Raw genomic sequence first — 17686 nt, 5'->3', positions numbered from 1 at the left:
AGTTTTTTTATCATTTGCCCATGAACATAATACTGTTATTATATAATGTCCAGTATGATGAAATATAAATATTCTACTAGAATTCTGTAGGCTGGTCCCATACTCGCACATTTACCACTTTTATGGCTCCAGCTTCATGCACATGTCCCATCAGATCATCAAAATAATGACTTCTGCACAGAGTATTTAAGGAGACATGGGTGCTGTTTTTCTTGTGGGCATCAGTGACTTACCAACCAGTGAAATCATGTTAGTTAGGGATGTTTTGCATGTGATGTGGTTGGAGTGAGATATGTGGATGGGGATAGAGGCAATGATGTGAGGAGAGGGATAGAGGTGAGCGGAATAGCACAAAGCAAGAGTTAGATAGTGGAATAAGCTTTAAAAAAATATATACCAGTAAAATTAATGGATGAGCGATTGTTGGTCACAGTGGCATGAGCAGTGCACATTTATATTTAGGCAGAGTATTCGCTCATAATGCAAAAGGCTATACAAAATCTAAATAAGCCAATGGCCATTAAAATATAAAGGATGTAGTTATAGTAATGGCCAGTAGATGGCATTGATAAGCTGTTTTTCTCATTGTAATGACATCACACTGAGAGAGATTCCTATGTTAGAGAGCAGGCTGGTTTCATTGCCGGGCACTGTGGTGTGTGTCTGTAATCCCAGTTACTTGGGAGGCTGAGGCTGGAGGAGTGTTTGAGTCCAGGAGTTCTGGTCCCCATTGAGCTATGTTGATTGGGTGTCCACACTATGTTCAGCATTAATATGGTGACTCTGGGGGAGCTCAGAGCTACCAGGTTGCTTAAAAAGAGGTGACCTGGCCCAGGTTGGAAACAGAGCAGGTCAAACCCCCTGTGCTTATCAGTAGTGGGATTGCACCTGTGAATAGCCAGTGTAGAGCAGCCTGGACAACAAAGCACAACACAGTTTCTTTATTATGTTGTTTTACTCATTAATTTTTATGATAATTTGATACCAGAGTGGTAAAAAATATTTATTATAATTTGTATATAGAGCAGCATGAACAACACAGCTCCATTGTATCATTACTGTAAGTTTTCTTGTTTTATATTATTGAGTATTTTTTTTTTCAGAACTGTCGTTCTTAGATGATGTGCATCATTTTGTAAGCAAAAATAATGATGAACATTAAAGTTACCCATTTCCCACTGACTATATACAGTAACCCATTTGTTGCTAACTACACAGTTACTATTTAAATAAAGTTTTTTTATCATTTGCCCATGAACATAATACTGTTATTATATAATGTCCAGTATGATGAAATATAAATATTCCACTAGAATTCTGTAGGCTGGTCCCATACTCGCACATTTACCACTTTTATGGCTCCAGCTTCATGCACATGTCCCATCAGATCATCAAAATAATGACTTCTGCACAGAGTATTTAAGGAGACATGGGTGCTGTTTTTCTTGTGGGCATCAGTGACTTACCAACCAGTGAAATCATGTTAGTTAGGGATGTTTTGCATGTGATGTGGTTGGAGTGAGATATGTGGATGGGGATAGAGGCAATGATGTGAGGAGAGGGATAGAGGTGAGCGGAATAGCACAAAGCAAGAGTTAGATAGTGGAATAAGCTTTAAAAAATATATACCGGTAAAACTAATGGATGAGCGATTGTGGGGCACAGTGGCATGAGCAGTGCACATTTATATTTAGGCAGAGTATTCGCTCATAATGCAAAAGGCTATACAAAATCTAAATAAGCCATTGGCCATTAAAATATAAAGGATGTAGTAATAGTAATGGCCAGTAGATGGCATTGATAAGCTGTTTTTCTCATTGTAATGACATCACACTGAGAGAGATTCCTATGTTAGAGAGCAGGCTGTTTTCATTGCCGGGCACTGTGGTGTGTGTCTGTAATCCCAGTTACTTGGGAGGCTGAGGCAGGAGGAGTGTTTGAGTCCAGGTGTTCTGGTCCCCTTTGAGCTATGTTGATTGGGTGTCCACACTAAGTTCAGCGTCAATATGGTGACTCTGGGGGAGCTCAGAGCTACCAGGTTGCTTAAAAAGAGGTGAACCGGCCCAGGTTGGAAACAGAGCAGGTCAAACCCCCTCTGCTTATCAGTAGTGGGATTGCACCTGTGAATAGCCAGTGTAGAGCAGCCTGGACAACAAAGCACAACACAGTTTCTTTACTATGTTGTTTTACTCATTCATTTTTATGATAATTTGATACCAGAGTGGTAAAAAATATTTATTATAATTTGTATATAGAGCAGCATGAACAACACAGCTCCATTTTATCATTACTGTAAGTTTTCTTGTTTTATATTATTGAGTATTTTTTTTTCAGAACTGTCATTCTTAGATGATGTGCATCATTTTGTAAGCAAAAATAATGATGAACATTAAAGTTACCCATTTCCCACTGACTATATACAGTAACCCATTTGTTGCTAACTACACAGTTACTATTTAAATAAAGATTTTTTATCATTTGCCCATGAACATAATACTGTTATTATATAATGTCCAGCATGATGAAATATAAATATTCTACTAGAATTCTGTAGGCTGGTCCCATACTCGCACATTTACCACTTTTATGGCTCCAGCTTCATGCACATGTCCCATCAGATCATCAAAATAATGACTTCTGCACAGAGTATTTAAGGAGACATGGGTGCTGTTTTTCTTGTGGGCATCAGTGACTTACCAACCAGTGAAATCATGTTAGTTAGGGATGTTTTGCATGTGATGTGGTTGGAGTGAGATATGTGGATGGGGATAGAGGCAATGATGTGAGGAGAGGGATAGAGGTGAGCGGAATAGCACAAAGCAAGAGTTAGATAGTGGAATAAGCTTTAAAAAAATATATACCAGTAAAATTAATGGATGAGCGATTGTTGGTCACAGTGCCATGAGCAGTGCACATTTATATTTAGGCAGAGTATTCGCTCATAATGCAAAAGGCTATACAAAATCTAAATAAGCCATTGGCCATTAAAATATAAAGGATGTAGTTATAGTAATGGCCAGTAGATGGCATTGATAAGCTGTTTTTCTCATTGTAATGACATCACACTGAGAGAGATTCCTATGTTAGAGAGCAGGCTGTTTTCATTGCCGGGCACTGTGGTGTGTGTCTGTAATCCCAGTTACTTGGGAGGCTGAGGCTGGAGGAGTGTTTGAGTCCGGGAGTTCTGGTCCCCATTGAGCTATGTTGATTGGGTGTCCACACTAAATTTAGCATCAATATGGTGACTCTTGGGGAGCTCAGAGCTACCAGATTGCTTAAAAAGAGGTGACCCGGTCCAGGTTGGAAACAGAGCAGGTCAAACCCCCTGTGCTTATCAGTAGTGGGATTGCACCTGTGAATAGCCAGTGTAGAGCAGCCTGGACAACAAAGCACAACACAGTTTCTTTATTATGTTGTTTTACTCATTAATTTTTATGATAATTTGATACCAGAGTGGTTAAAAATATTTATTATAATTTGTATATAGAGCAGCATGAACAACACAGTTCCATTGTATCATTACTGTAAGTTTTCTTGTGTTATATTATTGAGTATTTTTTTTTCAGAACTGTCATTCTTAGATGATGTGCATCATTTTGTAAGCAAAAATAGTGATGAACATTAAAGTTACCCATTTCCCACTGACTATATACAGTAACCCATTTGTTGCTAACTACACAGTTACTATTTAAATAAAGTTTTTTTATCATTTGCCCATGAACATAATACTGTTATTATATAATGTCCAGTATGATAAAATATAAATATTCTACTAGAATTCTGTAGGCTGGTCCCATACTCGCACATTTACCACTTTTATGGCTCCAGCTTCATGCACATGTCCCATCAGATCATCAAAATAATGACTTCTGCACAGAGTATTTAAGGAGACATGGGTGCTGTTTTTCTTGTGGGCATCAGTGACTTACCAACCAGTGAAATCATGTTAGTTAGGGATGTTTTACATGTGATGTGGTTGGAGTGAGATATGTGGATGGGGATAGAGGCAATGATGTGAGGAGAGGGATAGAGGTGAGCGGAATAGCACAAAGCAAGAGTTAGATAGTGGAATAAGCTTTAAAAAATATATACCAGTAAAACTAATGGATGAGCGATTGTTGGTCACAGTGGCATGAGCAGTGCACATTTATATTTAGGCAGAGTATTCGCTCATAATGCAAAAGGCTATACAAAATCTAAATAAGCCATTGGCCATTAAAATATAAAGGATGTAGTTATAGTAATGGCCAGTAGATGGCATTGATAAGCTGTTTTTCTCATTGTAATGACATCACACTGAGAGAGATTACTTTGTTAGAGAGCAGGCTATTTTCCTTGCCGGGCACTGTGGTGTGTGTCTGTAATCCCAGTTACTTGGGAGGCTGAGGCTGGAGGAGTGTTTGAGTCCAGGAGTTCTGGTCCCCATTGAGCTATGTTGATTGGGTGTCCACACTAAATTCAGCATCAATATGGTGATTCTGGGGGAGCTCAGAGCTACCAGATTTCTTAAAAAGAGGTGAACCGGCCCAGGTTGGAAACAGAGCAGGTCAAACCCCCTGTGCTGATCAGTAGTGGGATTGCACCTGTGAATAGCCAGTGTAGAGCAGCCTGGACAACAAAGCACAACACAGTTTCTTTATTATGTTGTTTTACTCATTAATTTTTATGATAATTTGATACCAGAGTGGTAAAAAATATTTATTATAATTTGTATATAGAGCAGCATGAACAACACAGCTCCATTGTATCATTACTGTAAGTTTTCTTGTTTTATATTATTGAGTATTTTTTTTTTCAGAACTGTCATTCTTAGATGATGTGCATCATTTTGTAAGCAAAAATAATGATGAACATTAAAGTTACCCATTTCCCACTGACTATATACAGTAACCCATTTGTTGCTAACTACACAGTTACTATTTAAATAAAGTTTTTTTATCATTTGCCCAAGAACATAATACTGTTATTATATAATGTCCAGTATGATGAAATATAAATATTCTACTAGAATTCTGTAGGCTGGTCCCATACTCGCACATTTACCACTTTTATGGCTCCAACTTCATGCACATGTCCCATCAGATCATCAAAATAATGACTTCTGCACAGAGTATTTAAGGAGACATGGGTGCTGTTTTTCTTGTGGGCATCAGTGACTTACCAACCAGTGAAATCATGTTAGTTAGGGATGTTTTGCATGTGATGTGGTTGGAGTGAGATATGTGGATGGGGATAGAGGCAATGATGTGAGGAGAGGGATAGAGGTGAGCGGAAGAGCACAAAGCAAGAGTTAGATAGTGGAATAAGCTTTAAAAAAATATATACCAGTAAAATTAATGGATGAGCGATTGTTGGTCACAGTGGCATGAGCAGTGCACATTTATATTTAGGCAGAGTATTCGCTCATAATGCAAAAGGCTATACAAAATCTAAATAAGCCAATGGCCATTAAAATATAAAGGATGTAGTTATAGTAATGGCCAGTAGATGGCATTGATAAGCTGTTTTTCTCATTGTAATGACATCACACTGAGAGAGATTCCTATGTTAGAGAGCAGGCTGTTTTCATTGCCGGGCACTGTGGTGTGTGTCTGTAATTACAGTTACTTGGGAGGCTGAGGCTGGAGGAGTGTTTGAGTCCAGGTGTTCTGGTCCCCATTGAGCTATGTTGATTGGGTGTCCACACTATGTTCAGCATCAATATGGTGACTCTGGGGGAGCTCAGAGCTACCAGGTTGCTTAAAAAGAGGTGACCTGGCCCAGGTTGGAAACAGAGCAGGTCAAACCCCCTGTGCTTATCAGTAGTGGGATTGCACCTGTGAATAGCCAGTGTAGAGCAGCCTGGACAACAAAGCACAACACAGTTTCTTTATTATGTTGTTTTACTCATTAATTTTTATGATAATTTGATACCAGAGTGGTAAAAAATATTTATTATAATTTGTATATAGAGCAGCATGAACAACACAGCTCCATTGTATCATTACTGTAAGTTTTCTTGTTTTATATTATTGAGTATTTTTTTTTTCAGAACTGTCATTCTTAGATGATGTGCATCATTTTGTAAGCAAACATAATGATGAACATTAAAGTTACCCATTTCCCACTGACTATATACAGTAACCCATTTGTTGCTAACTACACAGTTACTATTTAAATAAAGTTTTTTTATCATTTGCCCATGAACATAATACTGTTATTATATAATGTCCATTATGATGAAATATAAATATTCTACTAGAATTCTGTAGGCTGGTCCCATACTCGCACATTTACCACTTTTATGGCTCCAGCTTCATGCACATGTCCCATCAGATCATCAAAATAATGACTTCTGCACAGAGTATTTAAGGAGACATGGGTGCTGTTTTTCTTGTGGGCATCAGTGACTTACCAACCAGTGAAATCATGTTAGTTAGGGATGTTTTGCATGTGATGTGGTTGGAGTGAGATATGTGGATGGGGATAGAGGCAATGATGTGAGGAGAGGGATAGAGGTGAGTGGAATAGCACAAAGCAAGAGTTAGATAGTGGAATAAGCTTTAAAAAATATATACCAGTAAAACTAATGGATGAGCGATTGTGGGGCACAGTGGCATGAGCTGTGCACATTTATATTTAGGCAGAGTATTCGCTCATAATGCAAAAGGCTATACAAAATCTAAATAAGCCATTGGCCATTAAAATATAAAGGATGTAGTTATAGTAATGGCCAGTAGATGGCATTGATAAGCTGTTTTTCTCATTGTAATGACATCACACTGAGAGAGATTCCTATGTTAGAGAGCAGGCCGTTTTCATTGCCGGGCACTGTGGTGTGTGTCTGTAATCCCAGTTACTTGGGAGGCTGAGGCTGGAGGAGTGTTTGAGTCCAGGTGTTCTGGTCCCCATTGAGCTATGTTGATTGGGTGTCCACACTAAGTTCAGCATCAATATGGTGACTCTGGGGGAGCTCAGAGCTACCAGGTTGCTTAAAAAGTGGTGAACCGGCCCAGGTTGGAAACAGAGCAGGTCAAACCCCCTGTGCTTATCAGTAGTGGGATTGCACCTGTGAATAGCCAGTGTAGAGCAGCCTGGACAACAAAGCACAACACGGTTTCTTTACTATGTTGTTTTACTCATTCATTTTTATGATAATTTGATACCAGAGTGGTTACAAATATTTATTATAATTTGTATATAGAGCAGCATGAACAACACAGCTCCATTGTATCATTACTGTAAGTTTTCTTGTGTTATTTTATTGAGTATTTTTTATTCAGAACTGTCTTTCTTAGATGATGTGCATCATTTTGTAAGCAAAAATAGTGATGAACATTAAAGTTACCCATTTCCCACTGACTATATACAGTAACCCATTTGTTGCTAACTACACAGTTACTATTTAAATAAAGTTTTTTTATCATTTGCCTATGAACATAATACTGTTATTATATAATGTCCAGTATGATGAAATATAAATATTCTACTAGAATTCTGTAGGCTGGTCCCATACTCGCACATTTACCACTTTTATGGCTCCAGCTTCATGCACATGTCCCATCAGATCATCAAAATAATGACTTCTGCACAGAGTATTTAAGGAGACATGGGTGCTGTTTTTCTTGTGGGCATCAGTGACTTACCAACCAGTGAAATCATGTTAGTTAGGGATGTTTTGCATGTGATGTGGTTGGAGTGAGATATGTGGATGGGGATAGAGGCAATGATGTGAGGAGAGGGATAGAGGTGAGCGGAATAGCACAAAGCAAGAGTTAGATAGTGGAATAAGCTTTAAAAAAATATATACCAGTAAAATTAATGGATGAGCGATTGTTGGTCACAGTGGCATGAGCAGTGCACATTTATATTTAGGCAGAGTATTCGCTCATAATGCAAAAGGCTATACAAAATCTAAATAAGCCAATGGCCATTAAAATATAAAGGATGTAGTTATAGTAATGGCCAGTAGATGGCATTGATAAGCTGTTTTTCTCATTGTAATGACATCACACTGAGAGAGATTCCTATGTTAGAGAGCAGGCTGTTTTCATTGCCGGGCACTGTGGTGTGTGTCTGTAATCCCAGTTACTTGGGAGGCTGAGGCTGGAGGAGTGTTTGAGTCCAGGTGTTCTGGTCCCCATTGAGCTATGTTGATTGGGTGTCCACACTATGTTCAGCATCAATATGGTGACTCTGGGGGAGCTCAGAGCTACCAGGTTGCTTAAAAAGAGGTGAACCGGCCCAGGTTGGAAACAGAGCAGGTCAAACCCCCTGTGCTTATCAGTAGTGGGATTGCACCTGTGAATAGCCAGTGTAGAGCAGCCTGGACAACAAATCACAACACAGTTTCTTTATAATGTTGTTTTACTCATTAATTTTTATGATAATTTGATACCAGAGTGGTAAAAAATATTTATTATAATTTGTATATAGAGCAGCATGAACAACACAGCTCCATTGTATCATTACTGTAAGTTTTCTTGTTTTATATTATTGAGTATTTTTTTTTTCAGAACTGTCATTCTTAGATGATGTGCATCATTTTGTAAGCAAAAATAATGATGAACATTAAAGTTACCCATTTCCCACTGACTATATACAGTAACCCATTTGTTGCTAACTACACAGTTACTATTTAAATAAAGTTTTTTTATCATTTGCCCATGAACATAATACTGTTATTATATAATGTCCATTATGATGAAATATAAATATTCTACTAGAATTCTGTAGGCTGGTCCCATACTCGCACATTTACCACTTTTATGGCTCCAGCTTCATGCACATGTCCCATCAGATCATCAAAATAATGACTTCTGCACAGAGTATTTAAGGAGACATGGGTGCTGTTTTTCTTGTGGGCATCAGTGACTTACCAACCAGTGAAATCATGTTAGTTAGGGATGTTTTGCATGTGATGTGGTTGGAGTGAGATATGTGGATGGGGATAGAGGCAATGATGTGAGGAGAGGGATAGAGGTGAGCGGAATAGCACAAAGCAAGAGTTAGATAGTGGAATAAGCTTTAAAAAAATATATACCAGTAAAATTAATGGATGAGCGATTGTTGGTCACAGTGGCATGAGCAGTGCACATTTATATTTAGGCAGAGTATTCGCTCATAATGCAAAAGGCTATACAAAATCTAAATAAGCCATTGGCCATTAAAATATAAAGGATGTAGTTATAGTAATGTCCAGTAGATGGCATTGATAAGCTGTTTTTCTCATTGTAATGACATCACACTGAGAGAGATTCCTATGTTAGAGAGCAGGCTGTTTTCGTTGCCGGGCACTGTGGTGTGTGTCTGTAATCCCAGTTACTTGGGAGGCTGAGGCTGGAGGAGTGTTTGAGTCCAGGTGTTCTGGTCTCCATTGAGCTATGTTGATTGGGTGTCCACACTAAGTTCAGCATCAATATGGTGACTCTGGGGGAGCTCAGAGCTACCAGGTTGCTTAAAAAGAGGTGAACCGGCCCAGGTTGGAAACAGAGCAGGTCAAAACCCCTGTGCTTATCAGTAGTGGGATTGCATCTGTGAATAGCCAGTGTAGAGCAGCCTGGACAACAAAGCACAACACAGTTTCTTTACTATGTTGTTTTACTCATTCATTTTTATGATAATTTGATACCAGAGTGGTTACAAATATTTATTATAATTTGTATATAGAGCAGCATGAACAACACAGCTCCATTGTATCATTACTGTAAGTTTTCTTGTGTTATTTTATTGAGTATTTTTTTTTCAGAACTGTCTTTCTTAGATGATGTGCATCATTTTGTAAGCAAAAATAGTGATGAACATTAAAGTTACCCATTTCCCACTGACTATATACAGTAACCCATTTGTTGCTAACTACACAGTTACTATTTAAATAAAGTTTTTTTATCATTTGCCCATGAACATAATACTGTTATTATATAATGTCCAGTATGATGAAATATAAATATTCTACTAGAATTCTGTAGGCTGGTCCCATACTCGCACATTTACCACTTTTATGGCTCCAGCTTCATGCACATGTCCCATCAGATCATCAAAATAATGACTTCTGCACAGAGTATTTAAGGAGACATGGGTGCTGTTTTTCTTGTGGGCATCAGTGACTTACCAACCAGTGAAATCATGTTAGTTAGGGATGTTTTGCATGTGATGTGGTTGGAGTGAGATATGTGGATGGGGATAGAGGCAATGATGTGAGGAGAGGGATAGAGGTGAGCGGAATAGCACAAAGCAAGAGTTAGATAGTGGAGTAAGCTTTAAAAAAATATATACCAGTAAAATTAATGGATGAGCGATTGTTGGTCACAGTGGCATGAGCAGTGCACATTTATATTTAGGCAGAGTATTCGCTCATAATGCAAAAGGCTATACAAAATCTAAATAAGCCAATGGCCATTAAAATATAAAGGATGTAGTTATAGTAATGGCCAGTAGATGGCATTGATAAGCTGTTTTTCTCATTGTAATGACATCACACTGAGAGAGATTCCTATGTTAGAGAGCAGGCTGTTTTCATTGCCGGGCACTGTGGTGTGTGTCTGTAATCCCAGTTACTTGGGAGGCTGAGGCTGGAGGAGTGTTTGAGTCCAGGTGTTCTGGTCCCCATTGAGCTATGTTGATTGGGTGTCCACACTATGTTCAGCATCAATATGGTGACTCTGGGGGAGCTCAGAGCTACCAGGTTGCTTAAAAAGAGGTGAACCGGCCCAGGTTGGAAACAGAGCAGGTCAAACCCCCTCTGCTTATCAGTAGTGGGATTGCACCTGTGAATAGCCAGTGTAGAGCAGCCTGGACAACAAAGCACAACACAGTTTCTTTACTATGTTGTTTTACTCATTCATTTTTATGATAATTTGATACCAGAGTGGTAAAAAATATTTATTATAATTTGTATATAGAGCAGCATGAACAACACAGCTCCATTTTATCATTACTGTAAGTTTTCTTGTTTTATATTATTGAGTATTTTTTTTTCAGAACTGTCATTCTTAGATGATGTGCATCATTTTGTAAGCAAAAATAATGATGAACATTAAAGTTACCCATTTCCCACTGACTATATACAGTAACCCATTTGTTGCTAACTACACAGTTACTATTTAAATAAAGATTTTTTATCATTTGCCCATGAACATAATACTGTTATTATATAATGTCCAGCATGATGAAATATAAATATTCTACTAGAATTCTGTAGGCTGGTCCCATACTCGCACATTTACCACTTTTATGGCTCCAGCTTCATGCACATGTCCCATCAGATCATCAAAATAATGACTTCTGCACAGAGTATTTAAGGAGACATGGGTGCTGTTTTTCTTGTGGGCATCAGTGACTTACCAACCAGTGAAATCATGTTAGTTAGGGATGTTTTGCATGTGATGTGGTTGGAGTGAGATATGTGGATGGGGATAGAGGCAATGATGTGAGGAGAGGGATAGAGGTGAGCGGAATAGCACAAAGCAAGAGTTAGATAGTGGAATAAGCTTTAAAAAAATATATACCAGTAAAATTAATGGATGAGCGATTGTTGGTCACAGTGCCATGAGCAGTGCACATTTATATTTAGGCAGAGTATTCGCTCATAATGCAAAAGGCTATACAAAATCTAAATAAGCCATTGGCCATTAAAATATAAAGGATGTAGTTATAGTAATGGCCAGTAGATGGCATTGATAAGCTGTTTTTCTCATTGTAATGACATCACACTGAGAGAGATTCCTATGTTAGAGAGCAGGCTGTTTTCATTGCCGGGCACTGTGGTGTGTGTCTGTAATCCCAGTTACTTGGGAGGCTGAGGCTGGAGGAGTGTTTGAGTCCGGGAGTTCTGGTCCCCATTGAGCTATGTTGATTGGGTGTCCACACTAAATTTAGCATCAATATGGTGACTCTTGGGGAGCTCAGAGCTACCAGATTGCTTAAAAAGAGGTGACCCGGTCCAGGTTGGAAACAGAGCAGGTCAAACCCCCTGTGCTTATCAGTAGTGGGATTGCACCTGTGAATAGCCAGTGTAGAGCAGCCTGGACAACAAAGCACAACACAGTTTCTTTATTATGTTGTTTTACTCATTAATTTTTATGATAATTTGATACCAGAGTGGTTAAAAATATTTATTATAATTTGTATATAGAGCAGCATGAACAACACAGTTCCATTGTATCATTACTGTAAGTTTTCTTGTGTTATATTATTGAGTATTTTTTTTTCAGAACTGTCATTCTTAGATGATGTGCATCATTTTGTAAGCAAAAATAGTGATGAACATTAAAGTTACCCATTTCCCACTGACTATATACAGTAACCCATTTGTTGCTAACTACACAGTTACTATTTAAATAAAGTTTTTTTATCATTTGCCCATGAACATAATACTGTTATTATATAATGTCCAGTATGATAAAATATAAATATTCTACTAGAATTCTGTAGGCTGGTCCCATACTCGCACATTTACCACTTTTATGGCTCCAGCTTCATGCACATGTCCCATCAGATCATCAAAATAATGACTTCTGCACAGAGTATTTAAGGAGACATGGGTGCTGTTTTTCTTGTGGGCATCAGTGACTTACCAACCAGTGAAATCATGTTAGTTAGGGATGTTTTACATGTGATGTGGTTGGAGTGAGATATGTGGATGGGGATAGAGGCAATGATGTGAGGAGAGGGATAGAGGTGAGCGGAATAGCACAAAGCAAGAGTTAGATAGTGGAATAAGCTTTAAAAAATATATACCAGTAAAACTAATGGATGAGCGATTGTTGGTCACAGTGGCATGAGCAGTGCACATTTATATTTAGGCAGAGTATTCGCTCATAATGCAAAAGGCTATACAAAATCTAAATAAGCCATTGGCCATTAAAATATAAAGGATGTAGTTATAGTAATGGCCAGTAGATGGCATTGATAAGCTGTTTTTCTCATTGTAATGACATCACACTGAGAGAGATTACTTTGTTAGAGAGCAGGCTATTTTCCTTGCCGGGCACTGTGGTGTGTGTCTGTAATCCCAGTTACTTGGGAGGCTGAGGCTGGAGGAGTGTTTGAGTCCAGGAGTTCTGGTCCCCATTGAGCTATGTTGATTGGGTGTCCACACTAAATTCAGCATCAATATGGTGATTCTGGGGGAGCTCAGAGCTACCAGATTTCTTAAAAAGAGGTGAACCGGCCCAGGTTGGAAACAGAGCAGGTCAAACCCCCTGTGCTGATCAGTAGTGGGATTGCACCTGTGAATAGCCAGTGTAGAGCAGCCTGGACAACAAAGCACAACACAGTTTCTTTATTATGTTGTTTTACTCATTAATTTTTATGATAATTTGATACCAGAGTGGTAAAAAATATTTATTATAATTTGTATATAGAGCAGCATGAACAACACAGCTCCATTGTATCATTACTGTAAGTTTTCTTGTTTTATATTATTGAGTATTTTTTTTTTCAGAACTGTCATTCTTAGATGATGTGCATCATTTTGTAAGCAAAAATAATGATGAACATTAAAGTTACCCATTTCCCACTGACTATATACAGTAACCCATTTGTTGCTAACTACACAGTTACTATTTAAATAAAGTTTTTTTATCATTTGCCCAAGAACATAATACTGTTATTATATAATGTCCAGTATGATGAAATATAAATATTCTACTAGAATTCTGTAGGCTGGTCCCATACTCGCACATTTACCACTTTTATGGCTCCAACTTCATGCACATGTCCCATCAGATCATCAAAATAATGACTTCTGCACAGAGTATTTAAGGAGACATGGGTGCTGTTTTTCTTGTGGGCATCAGTGACTTACCAACCAGTGAAATCATGTTAGTTAGGGATGTTTTGCATGTGATGTGGTTGGAGTGAGATATGTGGATGGGGATAGAGGCAATGATGTGAGGAGAGGGATAGAGGTGAGCGGAAGAGCACAAAGCAAGAGTTAGATAGTGGAATAAGCTTTAAAAAAATATATACCAGTAAAATTAATGGATGAGCGATTGTTGGTCACAGTGGCATGAGCAGTGCACATTTATATTTAGGCAGAGTATTCGCTCATAATGCAAAAGGCTATACAAAATCTAAATAAGCCAATGGCCATTAAAATATAAAGGATGTAGTTATAGTAATGGCCAGTAGATGGCATTGATAAGCTGTTTTTCTCATTGTAATGACATCACACTGAGAGAGATTCCTATGTTAGAGAGCAGGCTGTTTTCATTGCCGGGCACTGTGGTGTGTGTCTGTAATTACAGTTACTTGGGAGGCTGAGGCTGGAGGAGTGTTTGAGTCCAGGTGTTCTGGTCCCCATTGAGCTATGTTGATTGGGTGTCCACACTATGTTCAGCATCAATATGGTGACTCTGGGGAGCTCAGAGCTACCAGGTTGCTTAAAAAGAGGTGACCTGGCCCAGGTTGGAAACAGAGCAGGTCAAACCCCCTGTGCTTATCAGTAGTGGGATTGCACCTGTGAATAGCCAGTGTAGAGCAGCCTGGACAACAAAGCACAACACAGTTTCTTTATTATGTTGTTTTACTCATTAATTTTTATGATAATTTGATACCAGAGTGGTAAAAAATATTTATTATAATTTGTATATAGAGCAGCATGAACAACACAGCTCCATTGTATCATTACTGTAAGTTTTCTTGTTTTATATTATTGAGTATTTTTTTTTTCAGAACTGTCATTCTTAGATGATGTGCATCATTTTGTAAGCAAACATAATGATGAACATTAAAGTTACCCATTTCCCACTGACTATATACAGTAACCCATTTGTTGCTAACTACACAGTTACTATTTAAATAAAGTTTTTTTATCATTTGCCCATGAACATAATACTGTTATTATATAATGTCCATTATGATGAAATATAAATATTCTACTAGAATTCTGTAGGCTGGTCCCATACTCGCACATTTACCACTTTTATGGCTCCAGCTTCATGCACATGTCCCATCAGATCATCAAAATAATGACTTCTGCACAGAGTATTTAAGGAGACATGGGTGCTGTTTTTCTTGTGGGCATCAGTGACTTACCAACCAGTGAAATCATGTTAGTTAGGGATGTTTTGCATGTGATGTGGTTGGAGTGAGATATGTGGATGGGGATAGAGGCAATGATGTGAGGAGAGGGATAGAGGTGAGTGGAATAGCACAAAGCAAGAGTTAGATAGTGGAATAAGCTTTAAAAAATATATACCAGTAAAACTAATGGATGAGCGATTGTGGGGCACAGTGGCATGAGCTGTGCACATTTATATTTAGGCAGAGTATTCGCTCATAATGCAAAAGGCTATACAAAATCTAAATAAGCCATTGGCCATTAAAATATAAAGGATGTAGTTATAGTAATGGCCAGTAGATGGCATTGATAAGCTGTTTTTCTCATTGTAATGACATCACACTGAGAGAGATTCCTATGTTAGAGAGCAGGCCGTTTTCATTGCCGGGCACTGTGGTGTGTGTCTGTAATCCCAGTTACTTGGGAGGCTGAGGCTGGAGGAGTGTTGAGTCCAGGTGTTCTGGTCCCCATTGAGCTATGTTGATTGGGTGTCCACACTAAGTTCAGCATCAATATGGTGACTCTGGGGAGCTCAGAGCTACCAGGTTGCTTAAAAAGTGGTGAACCGGCCCAGGTTGGAAACAGAGCAGGTCAAACCCCCTGTGCTTATCAGTAGTGGGATTGCACCTGTGAATAGCCAGTGTAGAGCAGCCTGGACAACAAAGCACAACACGGTTTCTTTACTATGTTGTTTTACTCATTCATTTTTATGATAATTTGATACCAGAGTGGTTACAAATATTTATTATAATTTGTATATAGAGCAGCATGAACAACACAGCTCCATTGTATCATTACTGTAAGTTTTCTTGTGTTATTTTATTGAGTATTTTTTATTCAGAACTGTCTTTCTTAGATGATGTGCATCATTTTGTAAGCAAAAATAGTGATGAACATTAAAGTTACCCATTTCCCACTGACTATATACAGTAACCCATTTGTTGCTAACTACACAGTTACTATTTAAATAAAGTTTTTTTATCATTTGCCTATGAACATAATACTGTTATTATATAATGTCCAGTATGATGAAATATAAATATTCTACTAGAATTCTGTAGGCTGGTCCATACTCGCACATTTACCACTTTTATGGCTCCAGCTTCATGCACATGTCCCATCAGATCATCAAAATAATGACTTCTGCACAGAGTATTTAAGGAGACATGGGTGCTGTTTTTCTTGTGGGCATCAGTGACTTACCAACCAGTGAAATCATGTTAGTTAGGGATGTTTTGCATGTGATGTGGTTGGAGTGAGATATGTGGATGGGATAGAGGCAATGATGTGAGGAGAGGGATAGAGGTGAGCGAATAGCACAAAGCAAGAGTTAGATAGTGGAATAAGCTTTAAAAAAATATATACCAGTAAAATTAATGGATGAGCGATTGTTGGTCACAGTGGCATGAGCAGTGCACATTTATATTTAGGCAGAGTATTCGCTCATAATGCAAAAGGCTATACAAAATCTAAATAAGCCAATGGCCATTAAAATATAAAGGATGTAGTTATAGTAATGGCCAGTAGATGGCATTGATAAGCTGTTTTTCTCATTGTAATGACATCACACTGAGAGAGATTCCTATGTTAGAGAGCAGGCTGTTTTCATTGCCGGGCACTGTGGTGTGTGTCTGTAATCCCAGTTACTTGGGAGGCTGAGGCTGGAGGAGTGTTTGAGTCCAGGTGTTCTGGTCCCCATTGAGCTATGTTGATTGGGTGTCCACACTATGTTCAGCATCAATATGGTGACTCTGGGGAGCTCAGAGCTACCAGGTTGCTTAAAAAGAGGTGAACCGGCCCAGGTTGGAAACAGAGCAGGTCAAACCCCCTGTGCTTATCAGTAGTGGGATTGCACCTGTGAATAGCCAGTGTAGAGCAGCCTGGACAACAAATCACAACACAGTTTCTTTATAATGTTGTTTTACTCATTAATTTTTATGATAATTTGATACCAGAGTGGTAAAAAATATTTATTATAATTTGTATATAGAGCAGCATGAACAACACAGCTCCATTGTATCATTACTGTAAGTTTTCTTGTTTTATATTATTGAGTATTTTTTTTTCAGAACTGTCATTCTTAGATGATGTGCATCATTTTGTAAGCAAAAATAATGATGAACATTAAAGTTACCCATTTCCCACTGACTATATACAGTAACCCATTTGTTGCTAACTACACAGTTACTATTTAAATAAAGTTTTTTTATCATTTGCCCATGAACATAATACTGTTATTATATAATGTCCATTATGATGAAATATAAATATTCTACTAGAATTCTGTAGGCTGGTCCCATACTCGCACATTTACCACTTTTATGGCTCCAGCTTCATGCACATGTCCCATCAGATCATCAAAATAATGACTTCTGCACAGAGTATTTAAGGAGACATGGGTGCTGTTTTTCTTGTGGGCATCAGTGACTTACCAACCAGTGAAATCATGTTAGTTAGGGATGTTTTGCATGTGATGTGGTTGGAGTGAGATATGTGGATGGGGATAGAGGCAATGATGTGAGGAGAGGGATAGAGGTGAGCGGAATAGCACAAAGCAAGAGTTAGATAGTGGAATAAGCTTTAAAAAAATATATACCAGTAAAATTAATGGATGAGCGATTGTTGGTCACAGTGGCATGAGCA

General features: G+C 38.3%; 14 non-coding genes across 14 annotated transcripts; all 14 read left to right on the top strand.

Moving 5' to 3' along the window:
• The first annotated feature begins 642 nt into the window (after positions 1 to 642).
• On the top strand, positions 643 to 942 carry LOC148430353 (signal recognition particle RNA). The gene has a single exon (XR_015877585.1).
• A 932-nt stretch (positions 943 to 1874) lies between these two features.
• LOC148430352 (signal recognition particle RNA) lies at positions 1875 to 2174 on the top strand. The gene has a single exon (XR_015877578.1).
• Positions 2175 to 3106: 932 nt separating this feature from the next.
• On the top strand, positions 3107 to 3406 carry LOC148430351 (signal recognition particle RNA). The gene has a single exon (XR_015877580.1).
• Positions 3407 to 4337: 931 nt separating this feature from the next.
• On the top strand, positions 4338 to 4637 carry LOC148430350 (signal recognition particle RNA). The gene has a single exon (XR_015877574.1).
• Positions 4638 to 5570: 933 nt separating this feature from the next.
• Positions 5571 to 5870, top strand: LOC148430349 (signal recognition particle RNA). Its single transcript, XR_015877577.1, has one exon.
• A 932-nt stretch (positions 5871 to 6802) lies between these two features.
• Positions 6803 to 7102, top strand: LOC148430348 (signal recognition particle RNA). The gene has a single exon (XR_015877583.1).
• Positions 7103 to 8034: 932 nt separating this feature from the next.
• On the top strand, positions 8035 to 8334 carry LOC148430347 (signal recognition particle RNA). Its single transcript, XR_015877584.1, has one exon.
• A 933-nt stretch (positions 8335 to 9267) lies between these two features.
• Positions 9268 to 9567, top strand: LOC148430346 (signal recognition particle RNA). Its single transcript, XR_015877573.1, has one exon.
• A 932-nt stretch (positions 9568 to 10499) lies between these two features.
• Positions 10500 to 10799, top strand: LOC148430345 (signal recognition particle RNA). The gene has a single exon (XR_015877575.1).
• A 932-nt stretch (positions 10800 to 11731) lies between these two features.
• LOC148430344 (signal recognition particle RNA) lies at positions 11732 to 12031 on the top strand. Its single transcript, XR_015877579.1, has one exon.
• A 931-nt stretch (positions 12032 to 12962) lies between these two features.
• LOC148430343 (signal recognition particle RNA) lies at positions 12963 to 13262 on the top strand. Its single transcript, XR_015877586.1, has one exon.
• A 933-nt stretch (positions 13263 to 14195) lies between these two features.
• On the top strand, positions 14196 to 14494 carry LOC148430342 (signal recognition particle RNA). The gene has a single exon (XR_015877582.1).
• Positions 14495 to 15426: 932 nt separating this feature from the next.
• On the top strand, positions 15427 to 15724 carry LOC148430341 (signal recognition particle RNA). Its single transcript, XR_015877581.1, has one exon.
• Positions 15725 to 16653: 929 nt separating this feature from the next.
• LOC148430340 (signal recognition particle RNA) lies at positions 16654 to 16952 on the top strand. Its single transcript, XR_015877576.1, has one exon.
• The last annotated feature ends 734 nt before the right edge of the window (positions 16953 to 17686 follow it).

This window comes from Taudactylus pleione, unplaced genomic scaffold (assembly GCF_031769625.1).
Source record: "Taudactylus pleione unplaced genomic scaffold, aTauple2 ptg003965l, whole genome shotgun sequence".
Classification (NCBI taxonomy): domain Eukaryota; kingdom Metazoa; phylum Chordata; class Amphibia; order Anura; family Myobatrachidae; genus Taudactylus; species Taudactylus pleione.
This window is presented reverse-complemented; position numbering and strand designations above follow the sequence as displayed.